Raw genomic sequence first — 18,504 nt, 5'->3', positions numbered from 1 at the left:
GATGGAAGGAAAGGTGGAAAGAAAGCAAATAGATGGGGGAGGGAGGAAGAGGTGGAAAGAAAGCAACTTTAACTATCAATGCATTCTACAAGCCATCAGCTGGCTTGGCTTGGAGAAGAGATTTCAAGAGACAGATGCCTTCTCCAAGCCAGGCAGTGGGGGCTTCAAGAGCCACACAAAATGGCTGAAAGAGCCACAGGTGGCTCCTGAGCCACAGTTTGGCCACCTCTGCTCCAGTGTTTAAAATAATCCTCTGGCAGACTCAGTATTGCTTACAGCAAAAACCGTGGACTATCTTTCAGCAGCTTCGACTTTTAGACGCCAAGGTGGATAGGCTCTTTGCTGGGAGTAAAGATGAGTAAAGTCTGGGGCAGTGATGCTCTGTATTGTGGGTGCTTGGGGGGGGCACAGTGGGAGGGCTCCTAGCCCCACTGTTGGACCTGCTGATGGCACTTGGGTTTTTTGGCCACTGTGTGGCACAGAGTGTTGGACTGGAGGGGCCACTGGCCTGATCCAACAGGGCTTCTCTTATGTTCTTATGTGACACAGAGTGTTGCACTGGATGGGCCAATGGCCTGACCCAACATGGCTTCTCTGATGTTCTTATGATGCTTGTACCATTCCTCAAAGAAGCCTCCCTCGTACTGACTGCAGGAGTGTGAAGAGTCAAGTTCCGCTTTTGCCAGCAACAAGAGGAACTGAGCGCAGAGCTACTTTGGCCATCCCATCCAATCGGTTGATGTGTTGCTTGATAATCTAGGCTATTTGCCCTTCTGGCACACCAAGCCTCTCGTCAAAGGCCACCTGACAGAGCTGTTTGGGAGGTGCCTCAGGCGACTGGATATACGTTCAGTAATCTACTGACTAGCTCCAGCCGGAGCCAGGCCCAGTTTTATGTAGTGGTTAAGTGCGTGGACTCTTATCTGGGAGAAGTGGGTTTGATTCCCCACTCCTCCACTTGCACCTGCTGGAATGGCCTTGGGTCAGCCAGAACTCTCGCAGGAGTTGTCCTCGAAAGGGCAGCTTCTATGAAAGCTCTCTCAGCCCCACCCACCTCACAGGGCGAGGAAGGTAAAGACGATTGTAAGCCGCTCGGAGTCTTTGATTCAGAGAGAAGGGCGGGCTATAAATCTGCAGTCTTTTTCTTCTCCGGGTGCCACGGGGCCTAGGGGCGTCACGAGGTGCCCCCTCTCCTCACGCGCCATGCCCGCTGCCTTCCCAACCTCGCCGAGGCTTCGTAAGCCTCAGTGAAGTCGGGGGTAGGGGGCGTGGCAGCAAGCAGAGCCTGGCTCTGAGTATGCCCGCCACCTTCCGAACCCTGTCGAGGCTTCCCAAGGCTCAGGAAGCCTCGGCAAAGTGGGTGGGCTCTGAGCGCACCCGCTGTCTTCCGGACTTCCCAAGACTCGGGAAGCCTCGGCGAAGTCTGAGGCATGGCAGTGAGCCATCCTGACCTTGCTCAGGTTTGGGGCGGGGAGCAGGGGTCTGCCTGGGGTGGCAGAACCCCCAGCGCCGGGCCTGGCCAGAGCCCAAGAGTTTCCAGAGTGTTTATTGCACAACAAGGACTGCCTGAAGGTCAGAGGTGTCTCCCCAGGCCGTGGATTTCAAGATGCAAGTGTAGCCCCCTTGTTGCCTCAGTCTTCCCTTCTGCCCTGCTGGGATCATGCAGTGCCGCTGTCTTCTAGGCCTCAACGCATTAATTTACAAACTGTTCCAGGAGCGAGTTTGTCAAAAAAGATTTCCCTGCACAACGTTCTCCTCTCAGTGAGAATAGTGACAGTAGTGTTATGGGCATTTTAGTACCTTCGCCTGCTGCTCAAGCTGCTCCCTCAGACTTCATGGCGGAACCACAGGTGTTTCCCCCAAGCAGTATCCAAGGAAATTCCGGATTTTGTGCACGTTTGGAACTCGAAGAAGTTACACTGTCCCCAAGTGGTCATGTCAGAGGCCAGCAGAGCACAACTTCACCTGACTTCAATTGTGAAGCTTCCGTCTATTGCCCTAGAGTTAGATAACGACAACAGTTCACAATCTATGACCCAGGAACCAGATCCAGCTGCTGTGATCTTTTGTTCTGTAGAAACAAGGTTGTCCATTCCAACAATACTGAAACAGTCTTCTATTCTGAATTGCAGGAACAGATCTATTGCAGGAGTGGAATCTCTAGATGAGTATGAAAAGAGGTAGGTAAAGGTCTTCCTCTGGGCAAGCACCAGTCGTTTCCCCCTCTGGGGTGACGTTGTTTTCACAGCAGACTTTTGGCAGGGTGGTTTGCCATTGCCTTCCCCAGTCATCTACACTCCCCCCGCACCCCCAGCAAACTGGGTCCTCATTTTACCGACCTCGGAAGGATGTAAGGCTGAGTCAACCTGGAGCCACCTACCTGAACCAGCTTCTGCTGGGATCAAACTCAGGTTGTGAGCAGAGGGCTCCGACTGCAGTACTGCAGCTTTACCACTCTGCACCACGGGACTCTGAAGCAGAATTCAGTTACGAGACCCCTCTGAAGCAGAATTCAATGAGGAGAACCTTCTAGCACTTAGAAATGAGGCATTGAAATATAAATATCAGCCCAATAAAACAAAACAATTTGACCAACCTGCTGAACATATGAAGCTGCCTTCTACTGAATCAGACCCTTGGTCCATCCAAGTGAGTATTGTCTTCTCAGACTGGCAGCGGCTCTCCAGGGTCTCAAGCTGAGGTTCTTCACGCCTACTTGCCTGGACCCTTTTTAGTTGGAGATGCCAGGGATTGAACCTGGAACCTTCTGCTTACCAAACACATGCTCTACCACTGAGCCACAGCCCCATTCATGGCTCTCCAGGGTCTCAAGCTGAGGTTTTTCACACCTATTTGCCTGGACTCTTTTTAGTGGGAGATGCCAGGGATTGAACCTGGGACGTTCTGCTTACCAAGCAGATGCTCTACCACTGAGCCACCGTCCCTCCCCTGTTTTTAACTCTTGGTTTGATAAAGAACGTAGTGAATTAAAGGCACATCCATCTATTGCAAATTTTGCAATGCTACCTCCCCTCGTATCCCAGAAGAATATCAAATATGCAAAAAATTACTTAAATCCCCTTATTAAGATAAAGAGGAATGCCTTTGTCCAAAAACAATGGGAATGACTGTTAACTGCTATATCCTGCAATGACTCAAAACCATTTTGGACACTAGTTAACAGAGCACTTAGACCAGGAATTTCCAGCCCTTCTGTTATTGCTCCCTCTACTTGGTATCCGTATTTTCTTGATCTATTCCAAGAGGAGGCTCCAGGGGCTCTCCATGTGACCAACCTTGTTCCTGACAATATGCCTGAACGGCCTCCTGTGACTCCAGAAGAAGTTGTGGTGGCAGGATTTCTTTTGGGTTGCCTTGGGTCTCCTATGACGTTCTAAGCTCTTCATTCATATTGCTCTCACCCAAAAGCATAAGTTGAGAATGTAGGTCAGGAGAGTAGACAGAAACTAGGGTAAAGTTGAGAGTCTTTGGAGGACAGGAATTCCCTTATATGGTATTGTGAGGAACTGATAACTTGCCATCTGGAGCTACGATCTGCAGTACTGGAATTCATCACATTAGATGAAATAGAGATAAGTGATACAATTTTCCGGGGAAAGTCTTTAAAAGCCCTGGAGCCACAGTACAGTTAAAACAGCACTGAGAGAAGACTGACAAAGGGTGAAACCAATGAAAACGTAGGAAATATGGTCTTTTGATCTCTTTGTGAGAAGTTGTGCAGAACTTTGCCGCCCCAGTCTTTTCCTTCTGTTGGCTGTAGCTCCTCCCCCTCCCAGTCCCCTGGGGAAGGAAGGAAAGAGCCTGGACTTCTTTTGCTCAGTTCCCCGGACCCCATGGGAGAAATATAAAGAAAGCATCTTTAAGTCCAATGAGTGCTAATGTTTTTAAGCATGTTTTTAAAAATACATATTTATGTCAGTGTTCCCTGCATCTGCTCCTAGGCAGGCTTCTCCCTCTCCTCTAGGCTGCAAATCAAGACACAAACAACCACTCTGTGGGACTAATAAACTCTTGTTCCTCATCCTTCATTGCAGAGCGGAAGAATTGGCCCAGAACTGCTGGGAAGCAGAAATGGCCATGATCAAAAAATGGCACTACGAGTGCGTGGATCTCTTAAGGTGAGGGATGTGTTGGGCAGCAATATCTGTTCTATTTGATACTAATTTATATGTGGCTTCATCTTGGAGAGACGCATTGGAAAGCAGTTCCCGCTTTCCAGTGACAGATGGAATGTTAACTTCCTCGGGAATACGAAGAGCAGTGTTCCCTCTAAGCGGAGTTAGTGTGAGAGAGCTCACCGTTTTTTAGCCTCCAGCTGACACATTTCTTGTCTTAGCTCAGGGGGGAAAGGCTCAGAGCAAACTAATTCTACACAGCAGCTTGCAGCTTTAATGCCAGTATCTCATGGAGTAGAAGTTTTGCTCAAAAGACTCCACAGCCGAGAGAGAGCATTGGCTGGACCACTTGGGCTCTCTCGCGCGAGAATTCTCTCTTGTGTGAAGAGTCTCTTGGCTGAGAGGCTGTTGCTCTCTGACCCTGCGTCATGTCGGAGACGCCTCGAGTCTTCACTCCATGAGCCGATGGCCGGAGCCTCTGACTCTCCCTCGTGCCGGTGGTAGCTAGCCATCAAGACCTGAACCTTCCTGAGGGTTCCCCCTCCTCCTCCTCCCACCTCCCTTGTCCATTGAGTAGTAGGTGCAGCTCCATCACAGTCCCTGGATTAGGAGAGCGGGCAGCCGGGCAGCCTCCAGGGGCTTTGCCACACCCCCAGCAGCCCTCATTAACCCCTGGAGAAGCCCACGCCACCCTTTCTCCACTTCTTGTGTGATTTTGGACAGCGGATGGCTTGCTGGCCTTTTGGCTGGGGCTCTCCTTTCTTGCATCGGGTTGCTTTTGGCTGGGGGGGGGGGGCAGCATATGCTAATGAGTGATGCTAATGCGCTCCACCACCTATTTTTTCTGCAAAACAAGCCCTGATCGTCGTCCTGCCTGCCTGCTTGAACTTTTGGTAACTATGGTGTGATTTAGTCTGGTGAAGAATAGCCGTTTTCTTTTCTGTCTCCCCCACAAGCCTTGTCTTTGAAATATATGGCACACAAATCTTTATTAATTTCTGTTGTGACATCTTTGCTCTTGTAAGTCTCAAAGCGAAGTCCAGTGACTTTACTGCTCGACTGCATGCCAGATTGTTACTCTGAAGTTGAGTGGGGCAAGCCTACCTTGCAGGGATGGTTTCACTGTTAATCTCCCGGGAAGGCTTGAAGGTTGACTCTGCCTTCATTGCTGTTGGGATGTATTCTCAGGGTCTGGTGGCAGTGTGCCTTTTGACCTACGGGGAGGGCATAGCTTCCCTCCAGGACTTTGATAGCTTTTGTTTAAGCCCCTAAACTGGAACCGGCGGTTTGAAGGGGAGTTTGGACCGGTGTTTCCTCTAAGCTGACTTAGCGTGAGCTAGCTCACAGGTTTTTAGCCTCCAGCTCACGCATTTTTGTCTTAACTGAGGAAGGATGACCCCAGAGCAAACTAATTTATGCAGTAGCTCACCACTTCAATGGCAGTCGCTCACAAAGTAGAATTTTTGCTCACAAGACTCTGCAGCTTAGAGGGAATATGGGTTTGGACCAGGCGGGTTCCAGGACAGGATGTATTGGCCAGCAATTTTCTCTGCGATATTTGAGATTCATTTACACGCGGCTTCCGTTTCTAAGTCCATCACTTTAGAAGGGTGATATGATTCCCCCAAATCCCTGCTATAATCCCTCTCACCCCCGTCAAGCAAAGCAACCTGCCGAACCGTCGGCTCCCAGCGTGTGAGCAGTGGGTTGGCCGGGTGAGAGCTAATTCCAATGTGTGTTGGATTGTTTCTGTGTTTAATTTAGTAACACTTAGTGGGAAATGGTGAGAGAAGACCCTGTAAGTTATTCTTATGCAGTTGAAGCCCTGCATACCAAGGAGGGCAAGGGAGATGGTGAGGGGTCAGGAGATCAAGTCCTACGAAGAAAGGTTGAAGGAGCTGGGCCTGCTTAGCCTGGAGAGGAGAGGAGGCGGCCGAGAGGTGATAGGATCACCCTCTTCACTTGAAGGGCTGTCATCTAGGTGCAGAATTGTTTTCTGTGGCCCCCGAAGGGAGGACCAGAACCAACGTTTGGTTGAAATGAAACCAAAAGAGTTTCCGGCTCAACATGAGGAAGAACTTCCTGACCGTTAGAATTCTGTTGATTCTGTATAAAAGTGATTCTGTCTCTAAGGTGCTCCAGCATAGACACTGTCACACAGCAGGGCTGGCCTTCTGCTGGCTGCCACCACTCTGGTGAGGGTCAGGATGGGAAGGCCTAGCGCACCCTGCCGCCCTGTAGCTCCCTTTTTAGCAACACCTATGACCCATGACCAAGGAGATGTGAGGGCCTAGGCAGTTAAACAGGGACAGTTTGTTTACAGCGCTCAAGCAATAGGCGGGTAATAGAAACTTTTAGTGCAACCATGAGCTCTTCTGCAGTTGAAGGGTTGCATAAATGTTGCTTCGAAATGACCACTCAGTGGGGCTCATTCACTTTTCTTCCTCAGATGTCATCCATGTTGTGGAATATCTCCTGATTTCGAGGAGGAAGATCTAAGCGAGGATGATCCCAGGTGAGGATGTGTAGTGGATTTTTGGGTTCAAACAAACTTTGGTTCTGAAGTCTGACTGTAACTGACTTTTCCCCTTGAAGATTTCAGGTAGGCCTCTTGGTTATAAAAACAACTGTCTGTGTCCACAAGGCAAAGTGAGATGGAATGTGGCCTTCTGACGGTGGATGCACCTGGGGGAGATGGTACCAGCCAGTTCTCCCAATTAAGAGATTCCTTCAGCTGAACCTAGTTCTCTGAAGTTGTGGGATTCAAGGCCATTAGATGTCACATGAGTCTTGCGGCTCCAGTTTGGCGTATTGGTTAAGTGCATGAACTCTTATGCAAGAGTACAGATCCAACCTTCTACTTATAACAAAGCTAAAAAAATTGGGTAAAGATCCATGAAGAAATACAGAAGGTATTGAAAGTCAACTTCCTGAAGAATCCAAAAAATATGTTATTAAACATAGTAGATATGTTTTATTGTATGTGGTCATTGGCCATTACAATATAATATTACAGTATAAAAATTTACATTTAAAATCATACTTGAAAAGCAAGTCTTCAAGTTAGAACTGTACACTTCTAAAATTTCATAAATACATCATTGATATATTTAAAACCATAATAGCTGTGCTGGACTATAGAACTCAATGTGGTGCATTAGTAGGAGCCACTTTGGATCTAACTTTTCTAGCTGCAAATGCAAAAAGTGCTACCTTGCATGAAACCGAGGGGTTCCTATCCGATAGTAAAATCAATCAATCAACTTTTCACTGTCATGTAAATTGTGTACTTGGCTTAAAATTCCCGAAAGGAATTTGCTTCTTAGGTCTGAATAGAAAGGGCACACCATTCTATAGTGAAAGAGATCTTCCACAGCAGTTCTGCATACGCATACACATCGTTCCTGTGGTTTATTGGTAAACCTTCCAGACAGCACTTCAGTGGGCATAGTCTGAAAACGGAATGCATAGTACCATCTAATGTACCAAAATTTCATCACGGACTATTTAAATACATGGTTACAGCAAGAGTGCTATTTGCATCAAAATGGAACGCTGAAACATGCCCAGAATTGATTGACTGGAAAAATAAACTTACTGATTATATAACTATGGCAAAGCTAACATCTTACTTGCGTAATAGACCAGAATCTGAATTCCAAGAGAAATGGAATGTATTTTTTGCCTATATCCATCAAAATTAGGCTGTAAAGCTTTAAAGACTTTAAAAAGGAATAAAATGTTAAAGTCCAAAAAGAGTAAGAGACAGAATTGAGTATGGTATGTTCAAAATCTTTATGCTTGCAATGACCTAACATTAGAAACATCAGGAATATCAAAAATGTTAAGAACGTAAATATATTTGATGATGATATTGGATGTATATCCCATCCTTCACTCCGAAGAGTCTCAGAGCGGCTTACAGTCTCCTTTACCTTCTTCCCCCACAACAGACACCCTGTGAGGTGGGTGGGGCTGGAGAGGGCTCTCCCAGCAGCTGCCCTTTCAAGGACAACCTCTGCCAGAGCTATGGCTGACCCAAGGCCATGCTAGCAGGTGCAAGTGGAGGAGTGGGGAATCAAACCCGGTTCTCCCAGATAAGAGTCCGCACACTTAACCACTACACCAAACTGGCTCTCCCTGTCAACGGTCATCCGCCTAAACTTGCAGGCCGAGCGGTCCCCTTATTACTTTATGCCGATGACACTACCATCCTCTCTTGTACAAGAGTGGGCCTGCAAAGGTATTTGAATGCCTTTTATGACTACTGTAATTGTAATTCACTTACTATCAATTACACCAAATCTAAAGTAGTTGTCTTTTCAAACTGCTGGCGCCCACAGAGATGGTTTATTGGCAATTCAACAATTGAGCAAACAAAAAAATTTAAATACTTGGGGATCACTTTTAACCACAAGTTAAGCTGGGTTTCACATCGTAACAACACCGTCAACTTGGCTAAATGTTCAGCTGCTCAAATTAAACAGTTTTTCTTTGGAAGGGGCAACCAATTAGTTCCAGCAGCTATTAAAGTGTTCAAAGCCAAAACGCTTGCCCCAATCCTCTATGGTATCCCTATTTGGATCTCAGCTTTTACCAGGAAAGTGGAGGGCATTCAAGCCTCATTCTTTAGACAAATTCTTGGTTTGCCAAAATGTGTGCCCTACTTTGCTCTCTGCTCTGAAGTGGGTCAGTCTTTGGTGGAGACAAAAGCCTGGATTGCAGTGTTTAAATTCTGGCTCAAAATTCATTTTAGAACAGATCCCAACAGCCTTCTTGATTGTATGAAAAGAGACCCATATATTTCATCCTGGACAGCAGTGCTTCTGTCTAAACTCAATCAATTGGGGTTAGAGGTAGATGATTTTTCTACCGCTGATGAGTCATATATCTTCAGATGTATTAAACGGAGACTATGGGAATCGGAGGATACGAAATTACGGCCAACTGACCCTTATATTTGCTCTCCAGCTTCCTTAGGTCTTTATGCTTTTTGTGGCAAAATGCCCAATTATCTATCAGACCTAACCACTCCAAGTCATCGCAGGGCATTTATGTTGGCTAGACTAAACGCGTTTCCCTCCAAAGTTTTACAAGGGAGATATCAGCGAGTCCCTTTAGCCGACAGACTTTGCTCCTGTGGAGCAAATACCCCTGACTCAATCCAGCATATATTGCTTGATTGTTCTTTATACCATAACCTCCGTAAAGATTTATTTGGCAAGCTTTCTTTTTCTCCAGATTTGTCTATTCTGCCACCATTATTATTTATTGAGTGATACTGAGGGGGTGGTTAGTGAGGCTGTGGCAAAATTTCTGGCTGACATCCTTAAATTTAATTCTGACCATGTTTGAATGCATCTGTAAGCTCGGTTTTATCTTGATTTTATCTCCAATGTTTAAATTTTTATATTCTGTGTATTTTTATCTGAATCTATCATGCCATTAAAGGTTAGGTATGGTAAAGATTATGCATGGGATAGAGAAGTTAGAGAAAGAAGTACTTTTCTCCCTTTCTCACAATACGAGAACTTGTGGACATTCAATGAAATTGTGGAGGAGTCAGTTTAGAACTGATAAAAGGAAGTCCTTCTTCACCCAAAGGGTGTCTGTCTGGGGCAAATGATGCTCTGTATTCTTGTTGCTTGAGGGGGGCACAGTGGGAGGGCTTCTAGTGTCCTGGCCCCACTGATGGACCACCTGATGGCACCTGGTTTTTTGACCACAGAGTGTTGGACTGGATGAGCCTTTGGCCTGATCCAACATGACTTCTCTTACGTTCATTTGTTCTTACAGCATGGAAAACCAACAATGTGGCGGAGAGGAAGATGAAAATGAGATCGAGGAAGAGAAGGTGAAAGAGAAAGTTCACTTTTAGGACTTAGCAGTGCTGGGAGCAAGTGCTTAATAGTAGTGGACTCTAATCCACTTCTCCTGCTGCCAAGTGAGCTTGGACAGGTTCTTGTTCTCTCAGAGCTCCCTCAGCCCCATCTAGCTCACAAGGTGCCTGATGTGAGGAAGAAAAGGGAGGTGATTGTAAGCTACCTTGAAGCTTTTTAAGGGAGAGAAAAATAGGGTATAAAAACCAACTCTTCTTCTTCTGTACCGCTAGAAAAGAACAAGAGTCTAATAGCACCATGAAGACTAACAGAAATTGTGGTAGGGTAGGAACTTTTGGGACACTGACTGTGTGGGCCTGGCATGGGATGCAAAGGAGAACATGGCTATTTGGCTGCTGTACTGACCAGCTAACACACTGGCAGATACCCTTCCGGGCCCGTTGAAGGCTGCCACCAGCTGGCCACTGGAATACTGTAAATTGCTAATCTTGGGGGACTTCGATATCCAGGCTGATGAGACTACCTCTTCTCAGGTGGGAGACTGGCATAGCCAACTTTCCAAAGCCATTGACAATATCTGCCCCACCCCCCACCCCAGCACCCTCTCTGCCCCCACGTCAAACTGGCTCCATGGTACACCCCGGAGCTACAGTGCATGAAACTGGAGCTGAGATTGCTTGAGCAAGAGTGGCAGCATCCTCTCGACAAAACTGCAAGTGCATCTTATAGAGACTTTGTGGAAATTTATAAGTGAAAGCCACTAAGAAGGGATTCTCTGAGATCCTACAGCAAAGCTTTGGGCCATGGGCTGCGGAGAGGTGGAGATATCACCTACTATATGATATTTATGGTACACACACACACATTTTTTATATTCATTCATATGACTATTCATATTCATATGAAGCTGCCTTATACCGAATCAGACCTTTGGTCCATCAAAGTCAGTATTGTCTTCTCAGACGGGCAGCGGCTCTCCAGGGTCTCAAGCTGAGGTTTTTCACACCTATTTGCCTGGACCCTTTTTTGGAGATGCCGGGGATTGAACCTGGGACCTTCTGCTTCCCAAGCAGATGCTCTACCACTGAGCCATTGTCCCTCCCCCTTTCCCACACACCCTTGTAAGCATTCTCTGTCTTAAAATATAGCTCAGAAAATTGGCATAGTTAAAGTTGCTGGAAATATAAAATAACTTAGAGCAGTTACAGTTAGCTGTTTTCTGGCTCCTACAAACATACAAGCATTTAATAATACATCTCACAATACAGAATCTATTAAGTTTAAGATTATTAAATTTATACCCCGCCCTCCGCGCCGAGGCAGGCTCATGGCGGCTTACAACATTATTCCTAATAGCAATAAAAGACTAACGCATTGGCGCCTAAAACGGTTACGGTGACGTCAGTATTTCCTGGATTCCTCCTGCTGTTAGAGGTCTCAGAGGTCAGCTGAAAGCAAGCCAAGAGAATGGGCTGACAGGCCTTGCGGACGTGGGCGCGGTCCAGCCACCAGTGTTCAATAAGAGATCTATATCCCATATCTGACTGGAGTAGAACTGCTGTTGAAGACTGGGGACTTCTCACATACCTTCCCACCAGCACCCCTAGGGCATTTTGTACCCCTAAGCTCTTGAAAGCTAAGGGAGAAAGAGAAGCAGAGTTAATTATGTAGGGAAACAGGTGCTGGAGCTCATTAGGATAACTCATTTGCGTATGTCATACACCCCCTGATATCACCAGAAGTGCATCAGAAGGCAATCTCTACCCCCAAAATCTCCAGGCATTCCCCAGCTTGCTACTGCTTGCCTCTGCCAAGCAACCATATCCTTCTTTTCATTTATTTATACACACACACACACACACAAAATGAGTGGTGGTGGTGGAAACTGGTGCCATGAAACCTGGTTGGTTACCTGTGGCCAGTCTTACAACTCACCTGCCTCACAGGGTTTGTGGAAGGATAAAATGGAGGCGATAACATTGTGAGCCACTTGGGATCCCCGCTGGGGAGAAAAGTGGGACACACATGAAGTGAATAAATGATACAGAACGCAAAGCTCCAAGTGCCCCGGGCTGGATAGTCCAGGCTAGCCTGGTCTTTAGATCTTGGAAACTGAACAAAGTCAGCAGGAGCTCACAGGAGAGCAGCTCCTGAACCTTTCTGAGGGTTCCCCCTCTTCCTCCCCACCTACCTTTGTGAGTTTCCTGCATTGTGCAGGGGGTTGGCCTAGATATTTGTATGTAGACCTCCAGGACGAGGCGGCAGTCTTGGCATCTGCCCGGAAGCCTCCCGTCAGGAAGAGATGGGAAGCGGACGCCCTAGGCGGCCACCTACCTGGCCTACTCCTACCCACCGGCCATGCCATGGTTGGGTCGTTTTGTAGAAAAATAGGTGGCGGAGCTCATTAGCATAACTCATTAGCATATGCTGCCCCCCCCCCAGCCAAAAGGAACCTGATGCAAGAAAGGAGAGCCCTAGAGATCCAGCCAGCCCAAGCAGGCCTCGCTCATCTGGGGCTCCCCTGGACTGTCCACCCCTCCCCCCCTGTCAAAAGGCCTGCAAATCACCCACCACGCAAAATATCATAAGAATTGGAGAAAGGGTGGTGCGGGTTTCCCCAGGGGTTAATGAGGGCTGCTGGGGGTGTGGCAAAGCCGGCTGGCTGGCTGGCTGCCCGCTCTCCTCATCCAGGGATTAGGAGGGGCCTACTATTTAATGGGCTGCTTCCTCCTCCCCTCTCTTGCGTCCTGCATCACAGCTTGCTTTGCCAGGCTTGCTCAACGGCACATTTGCTTGGGAGTTACCCTTCAATTACTTGGCAGTTCTTTGGTAATGTGTCGTTTCCTGCCAGAAGTGAAGGCCAAAGAAAAGCAATGCCTGCTGCAGTTGGCTGTTGTGGCTGATGGGCAGACTCACCCGGGTGCTTCCAGGCTTGCCACTTTTGGAGGAAAGAGCAGGGAAAGTGGAGGAGCTCTGCCATTTCCCCACATCTGTTGAGATTGGAATGAAAATGGCTTCCAGCCCTGGGTTTTGTTCTACATCCTCTGCCCGCCCCCCGCCTAGGGTTGCCAAGTCAAATTCAAAAAATATCCGGGGACTTTGGGGGTGGAGCCAGGAGACTTTGGGGCTGGAGCCAGGAGACATGGGGTGGAGCCAGGAGAAAGGTTGTGACAAGCATAATTGAACTCCAAAGGGAGTTCTGGCCAAAGGGAACACACACCAAATGCCTTCCTTCCTTCCTTTGGAAATAATGAAGGATAGGGGCACCTTTTTGGGGGCTCATAGAATTGGATCCCTGGGTCCAACCTTTTTGAATCATGGGGTGTGTTTTGAGGATAGACATGGGATGCTATGCTGCAAATATGGTGCCTCTACCTCAAAAACCAGCCCCCCCAGAGCCCCAGATACCCGCAGACCAATTCTCCATTATTCCCTATGGGAATCAGTCTCCTGTGACTGATAGACAATTTAAAACTGATAAGTCACCAGGCCCAGATGGCAGACATCCAAGAGTTCTGAAAGAACACAAAGGTGAACTTGCGGGGAAAGGAAAGGTTCCCTGTGCAAGCACCAGTCGTTTCCGACTCTGGGGTGACGTCGCATCACAACGTTTTCACGGCAGACTTTTTACGGGGTGGTTTGCCATTGCTTTCCCTAGTCATCTAGACTCCCCCCGCCCCCCCCCCAGCAAGCTGGGTACTCATTTTACCGACATCGGAAGGCTGGAAGGCTGATCCTGACAAAAATATGTAATCTTTCATTGAAATCTGTTACTTTTCTCAGCTGTCTCTGAGATCCTAAAATATTGTGGTCTTAGGTGGGTTTGCTCCTCACATTCCTCCCTTTCCTTGTGATCTAGTTTCCAGGGAAAGCATAAACTTTGCTCAGTGGTAGAGACCTCATGGGGATTGTTATCGAACGGGGTGTCGCACTCATTTGTTATGGGGGCCGGATCTGACACGAAAGAGAGCTTGTTGGGCCAGGCCATGTCTGGTTGGGCCAAGCTATGTCAGGCCGGGCCACGTGTGGACCTATTTAAGATTAGGTAGCAGAGATATAGATTTTATAAAGAACACAGACAAACACAAATAGATTTTTAAAAAAACTTAAAACACGCTTAAAACATTAGCACTCATTGGTCTTAAAGGTGCTTTCTTTGTATTTCTCCCATGGGATCCAGGGAACTGGGCAAAGGAAGCTCTGGGTATTTCCTTCCTTCCCCAGGGGACTGGGTGGGGAAGTCAATAGGAAGAGACGTTTGGCTCAGTAGCTCTGCTGTGCAGTTGAGAGAGCCTGGCAAAGCAAGCCATTCCTCCACAAGGGAGGAGCCTCAGCCAATGGAGAAAATAGAGGCTTCGCGCTGTAGCTCCTGTGCAATTGAGGGAGCCTGGCAAAGCAAGCTGTAATGCAGAAGGAAGCAAGAGAGAGGGAGAAGGAAGTAGATGACAGCCAGTTGCTCGGGGGCCTGATAGGATTTGGCCCTCAAACTGCATGTTTGACACCCCTGTTTTAGAACAACCAGAAGGCTATATTGCTGCTGCTGCTGTACTTTTTTCAGGACTCCTAGCCAATAAGTAGATGGAAACAAAACCTCTCCCACCCCCATCTCCCTGACATTTCAGATAGTGTCACACAGTTTATATTCATAGTATATTATTATTTGCAGGTGCAGAAGAAGCCATGGCATGTCCGGCTGTGGAACACAGTCAAAAAGATCTGCGGCAGAAGAAGATCTAAAGTGGCGCCGCTGCCGTGAAGCGAGGGGGATTTTCCCTACCCATGAAATCCCTATATCCTCCCTCCCTCCCACTCTCCCACCACTTCTTCCATCCCACCCCTTCTTCCATCCCACCCTCCTCCCCAGGCTCCCACTCCCCACTCACTTCCTACCGATGAGGGTGAAAAGGAAGATGGAGGTAGGATAGGATGGAGATTGGGAGGGAGAGAGGCAAATAAGGTAGGAGGAGTGAGTTTGCGTGGATAGGACGGGTTGGAGATGAGGAGGGAGGTGGGAAGGAAGAAGGGAGTACAAGGGGAGGTTGGTTGGGAGGGAAGGTTGGGAGGAGACACAGCGCTGGAGCCTCGGTGAACCCCCCGCTGGCAACGGCATGCCACCCCCTGTCCGCCAAGCCCCACACCGCTGGAGGAGGACCGGCGCAGCGGCGTGAAGGGACAGCTGGGGGGCCTCTGGACCAGGCGGGCCTCTGCAGGTGGAGGCCTCCGCTGAGCCATGCTGATGCCCCTGCTGGCTGCTCTCCCCTTGAAGGAGAGAGCAGTTGACGGGGGGCCCTTCTTGTCCTTGGGTCGGAAGCCGGGATCAGAGAAGCCTCCCCCCAACGCCACACCCAATTGTCCTCGCTTCGAAGGGGAGAGCACCAGAGTGGGGCCTCCTCTTCTTGTCGCGAGGGACGCCCAGCTCGGACTAGGCACCCCAGAGACCCGTGTGGTTGCTCTCGCATGGCGAAAGCTGCTGGGCAGGCTGCCAGGGCACCTCATCCAAGCTCGGCTTTCCTCACGACAAGAAGCGGGGGCCCCGCTCGGGCCTCTCCCCTTTGAAGAGAGAGCAGCCGGGTGGGGCATCGGGGCAGCTTCTCCTAGTTCGGCTTCCCTTGTGTGGAAACCGGGCTCGGAGAAGAGGGCACCCCACCCATCTGCTCGCTCGTCCGAGGCGAGAGCAGCTGGGTGGGGCATCAGGCTGGCTTCTCCAAGCCAAGCTTCCCATATGGGAAGGTGGGCTAGGAGAAGCGACACTGATGCCCCGCCTGGCGCCTCTAGCCTCAAAAAGGAGAGAAGATGGGCAGGGCACTCTCTCCTCCCGCTGGCCCCGTTTGCACGGAGAGCTCCTCTTGAAGAACCCTCTGTGCAAACTCCACTCCCTCATGGAAGTCTCCTCTTGAAGAACCCTCTGCAAACGCTACGCCCGCTGGCCTTTCCTGTGGTGCTGGAAAGGCCAGTGGGGCCACAAGGCCCCGTTTGCAGGGAGGGCTCCTCTTGAGGAAACCTCTGTGCAATCTCCACTCAAGCATGGAGGGCTCCTTTTGAGGAAACCTCCGTGCAAACTCCACTCCCTCATGGAAGTCTCCTTTTGAGGAAACCTCCGTGCAATCTCCACTCCCTCATGGAGGTCTCCTTTTGAGGAAACCTCCGTGCAATCTCCACTCAAGCATGGAGCGCTCCTCTTGAGGAAACCTCTGTGCAAACTCCACTCCCCCATGCAGGGCTCCTCTTGAGGAAACCTCTTTGCAAACTCCACTCCCTCATGGAAGTCTCCTTTTGAGGAAACCTCCATGCAAACTCCACTCAAGGATGGAGGGCTCCTTTTGAGGGAAACTTCTTGCTAACTCCACTCTCTCATGGAGGTCTCCTTTTGAGGAAACCTCCGTGCAATTTCCACTCAAGCATGGAGGGCTCCTTTTGAGGAAACCTCCATGCAAACTCCACTCAAGGATGGAGGGCTCCTTTTGAGGAAACCTTCTTGCTAACTCCACTCCCTCATGGAGGTCTCCTTTTGAGGAAACCTCCGTGCAATTTCCACTCAAGCATGGAGGGCTCCTTTTGAGGAAACCTCCATGCAAACTCCACTCAAGGATGGAGGGCTCCTTTTGAGGAAACCTTCTTGCAAACTCCACTCCCTCATGGAGTTCTCCTTTTGAGGAAACCTCCGTACAATCTCCACTCCCTCATGGAGGTCTCCTTTTGAGGAAACCTCCGTGCAATCTCCACTCAAGCATGGAGGGCTCCTGTTGAGGAAACCTTCTTGCAAACTCCACTGCCTCATGGAGGTCTCCTTTTGAGGAAACCTCCGTGCAATCTCCACTCAAGCATGGAGCGCTCCTCTTGAGGAAACCTCTGTGCAAACTCCACTCCCCCATGCAGGGCTCCTCTTGAGGAAACCTCTTTGCAAACTCCACTCCCTCATGGAAGTCTCCTTTTGAGGAAACCTCCATGCAAACTCCACTCAAGGATGGAGGGCTCCTTTTGAGGGAAACGTCTTGCTAACTCCACTCCCTCATGGAGTTCTCCTTTTGAGGAAACCTCCGTGCAATCTCCACTCAAGCTTGGAGGGCTCCTTTTGAGGAAACCTCCGTGCAAACTCCACTCACGCATGGAGGGCTTCTCCTGAGGAAACCTCCATGCAAAGCCACCTCCGCTGAGCAGGAGCAGCTCTGGTGGCCCTCCAATGGCTGGGCCGTACAGAGGGAAGGGGGGGGTTGATAGATTGGCCGTGCCCTCCCCCAGGGCCCCCCCCCGTAGCTACAGGCCTGGATGCCCTGGCTGGCTTCTCTCACCAGAGTGGTGTCCCTTCTTCACCACATGAGGAAGCCCCGCTCGGACAAGGCCCCTGGTCTTGAAGGACCTCGCTCGGGTACTCTGATATTTGAAGCAAGAGTAGGCCTGGCATGTGGGGTTCTGCTGCGCGAGGCAGAATCCCAATGTGCACCCCCCCCCAGAAGAAAAGATTTTGTGTGCACCCGTCGTGACGCTGTCACTCAGAGGTGACGTCATTGCGCTGGCACTTGGAGCTTCGCTTCCCCAGCGTCCTCGGAGGATGCTGGGGAAGGGAAGCTCCGCTGTTTCTGGGCTCTGAGGGATTGGGGGAGTTCCTCTGAGCCAAGAAAACATTAACCTGAGGGACAATGCGAGTGGAGAGGGGGCGTTCGAAGCGAGAGCAATCAGGCAGGGCGTTGGGAGGAGGCTTCTCTGATGCAGGCTTCCCACACAAGGAAAAGAAGGCACCCTGTTCGAGTGCTCTCACCTTAACGGCAAGGGCAGCCGAGCAGGGCCTCAGCACTGCTCAGGGAGAACGCCTCTACACTGCGTTGGTGCCGCTCGGCCAGAGCCTGCTCAGCACTCTCTTCCGTCGGCTGCGCGGTTCCTCCTTTCAGCGGTGATGGGGCTGGCAGGACAGGGAATGTGTGGCATGCCGCTGCCAGCGTGGGGCGCCGAGGCCCCAGTGCTGGGTTTTCTCCCAACCTTCCACCGCTTGTACCCCCTTCTTTCTTCCTACCCTCCCTCCTCAGCTCTAACCTTGTTCCATCTGCCCAAGCTCACCCCTCCTGCCTTATTCGCCACCCTCCCTTCCAATCTCCCTCCGTCCTGCCTCCATCTTCCCCTCCCTGCGGTAGGAAATGAATCGGGGGTGGGAACTACCCACCCAATCTCACCTCAATTGCTCACCTCCCTCCCAGTCTCCATCCCCTGCTTCCTCCATTTCCCCCCCGCCCCTGCCCCTCCCCCCCCCTCGCTCACGGAATTTTTAACAACAATGCAACACAACCACTTTGCGCCCAGCTAGGCCCAAAATTATGCGGGGACCAGGCTGACTTTATCAACAGCTGGTGGAAATAAGACACTTCGGAGTGGAGGGCGGGATATAAATCCAATATCATCTTCTTCTTCTTCAAATACATTGCAAACTTCTGGCAACAGATAAAGCTCCAGATCAAAAAAATTACATCGTAGAGTTACCGGTAGAACCAGACGTCCGCCTCTGTAGCCGCTGCTCCTTCTGAGTTCTCGGCCTCACC

At 49.6% G+C, this 18,504-nt stretch overlaps 1 protein-coding gene across 1 annotated transcript in view; it reads left to right on the top strand.

Annotated features, from left to right (window-relative positions):
• Nucleotides 1-18,504, top strand: part of LOC132571144 (zinc finger protein 208-like) — a 197,881-nt gene that overhangs the window by 20,817 nt on the left and 158,560 nt on the right. The gene's annotated exons all lie outside the window — the stretch shown is intronic.

Source organism: Heteronotia binoei, chromosome 5 (assembly GCF_032191835.1).
Source record: "Heteronotia binoei isolate CCM8104 ecotype False Entrance Well chromosome 5, APGP_CSIRO_Hbin_v1, whole genome shotgun sequence".
In the NCBI taxonomy this organism is placed as follows: domain Eukaryota; kingdom Metazoa; phylum Chordata; class Lepidosauria; order Squamata; family Gekkonidae; genus Heteronotia; species Heteronotia binoei.
This window is presented reverse-complemented; position numbering and strand designations above follow the sequence as displayed.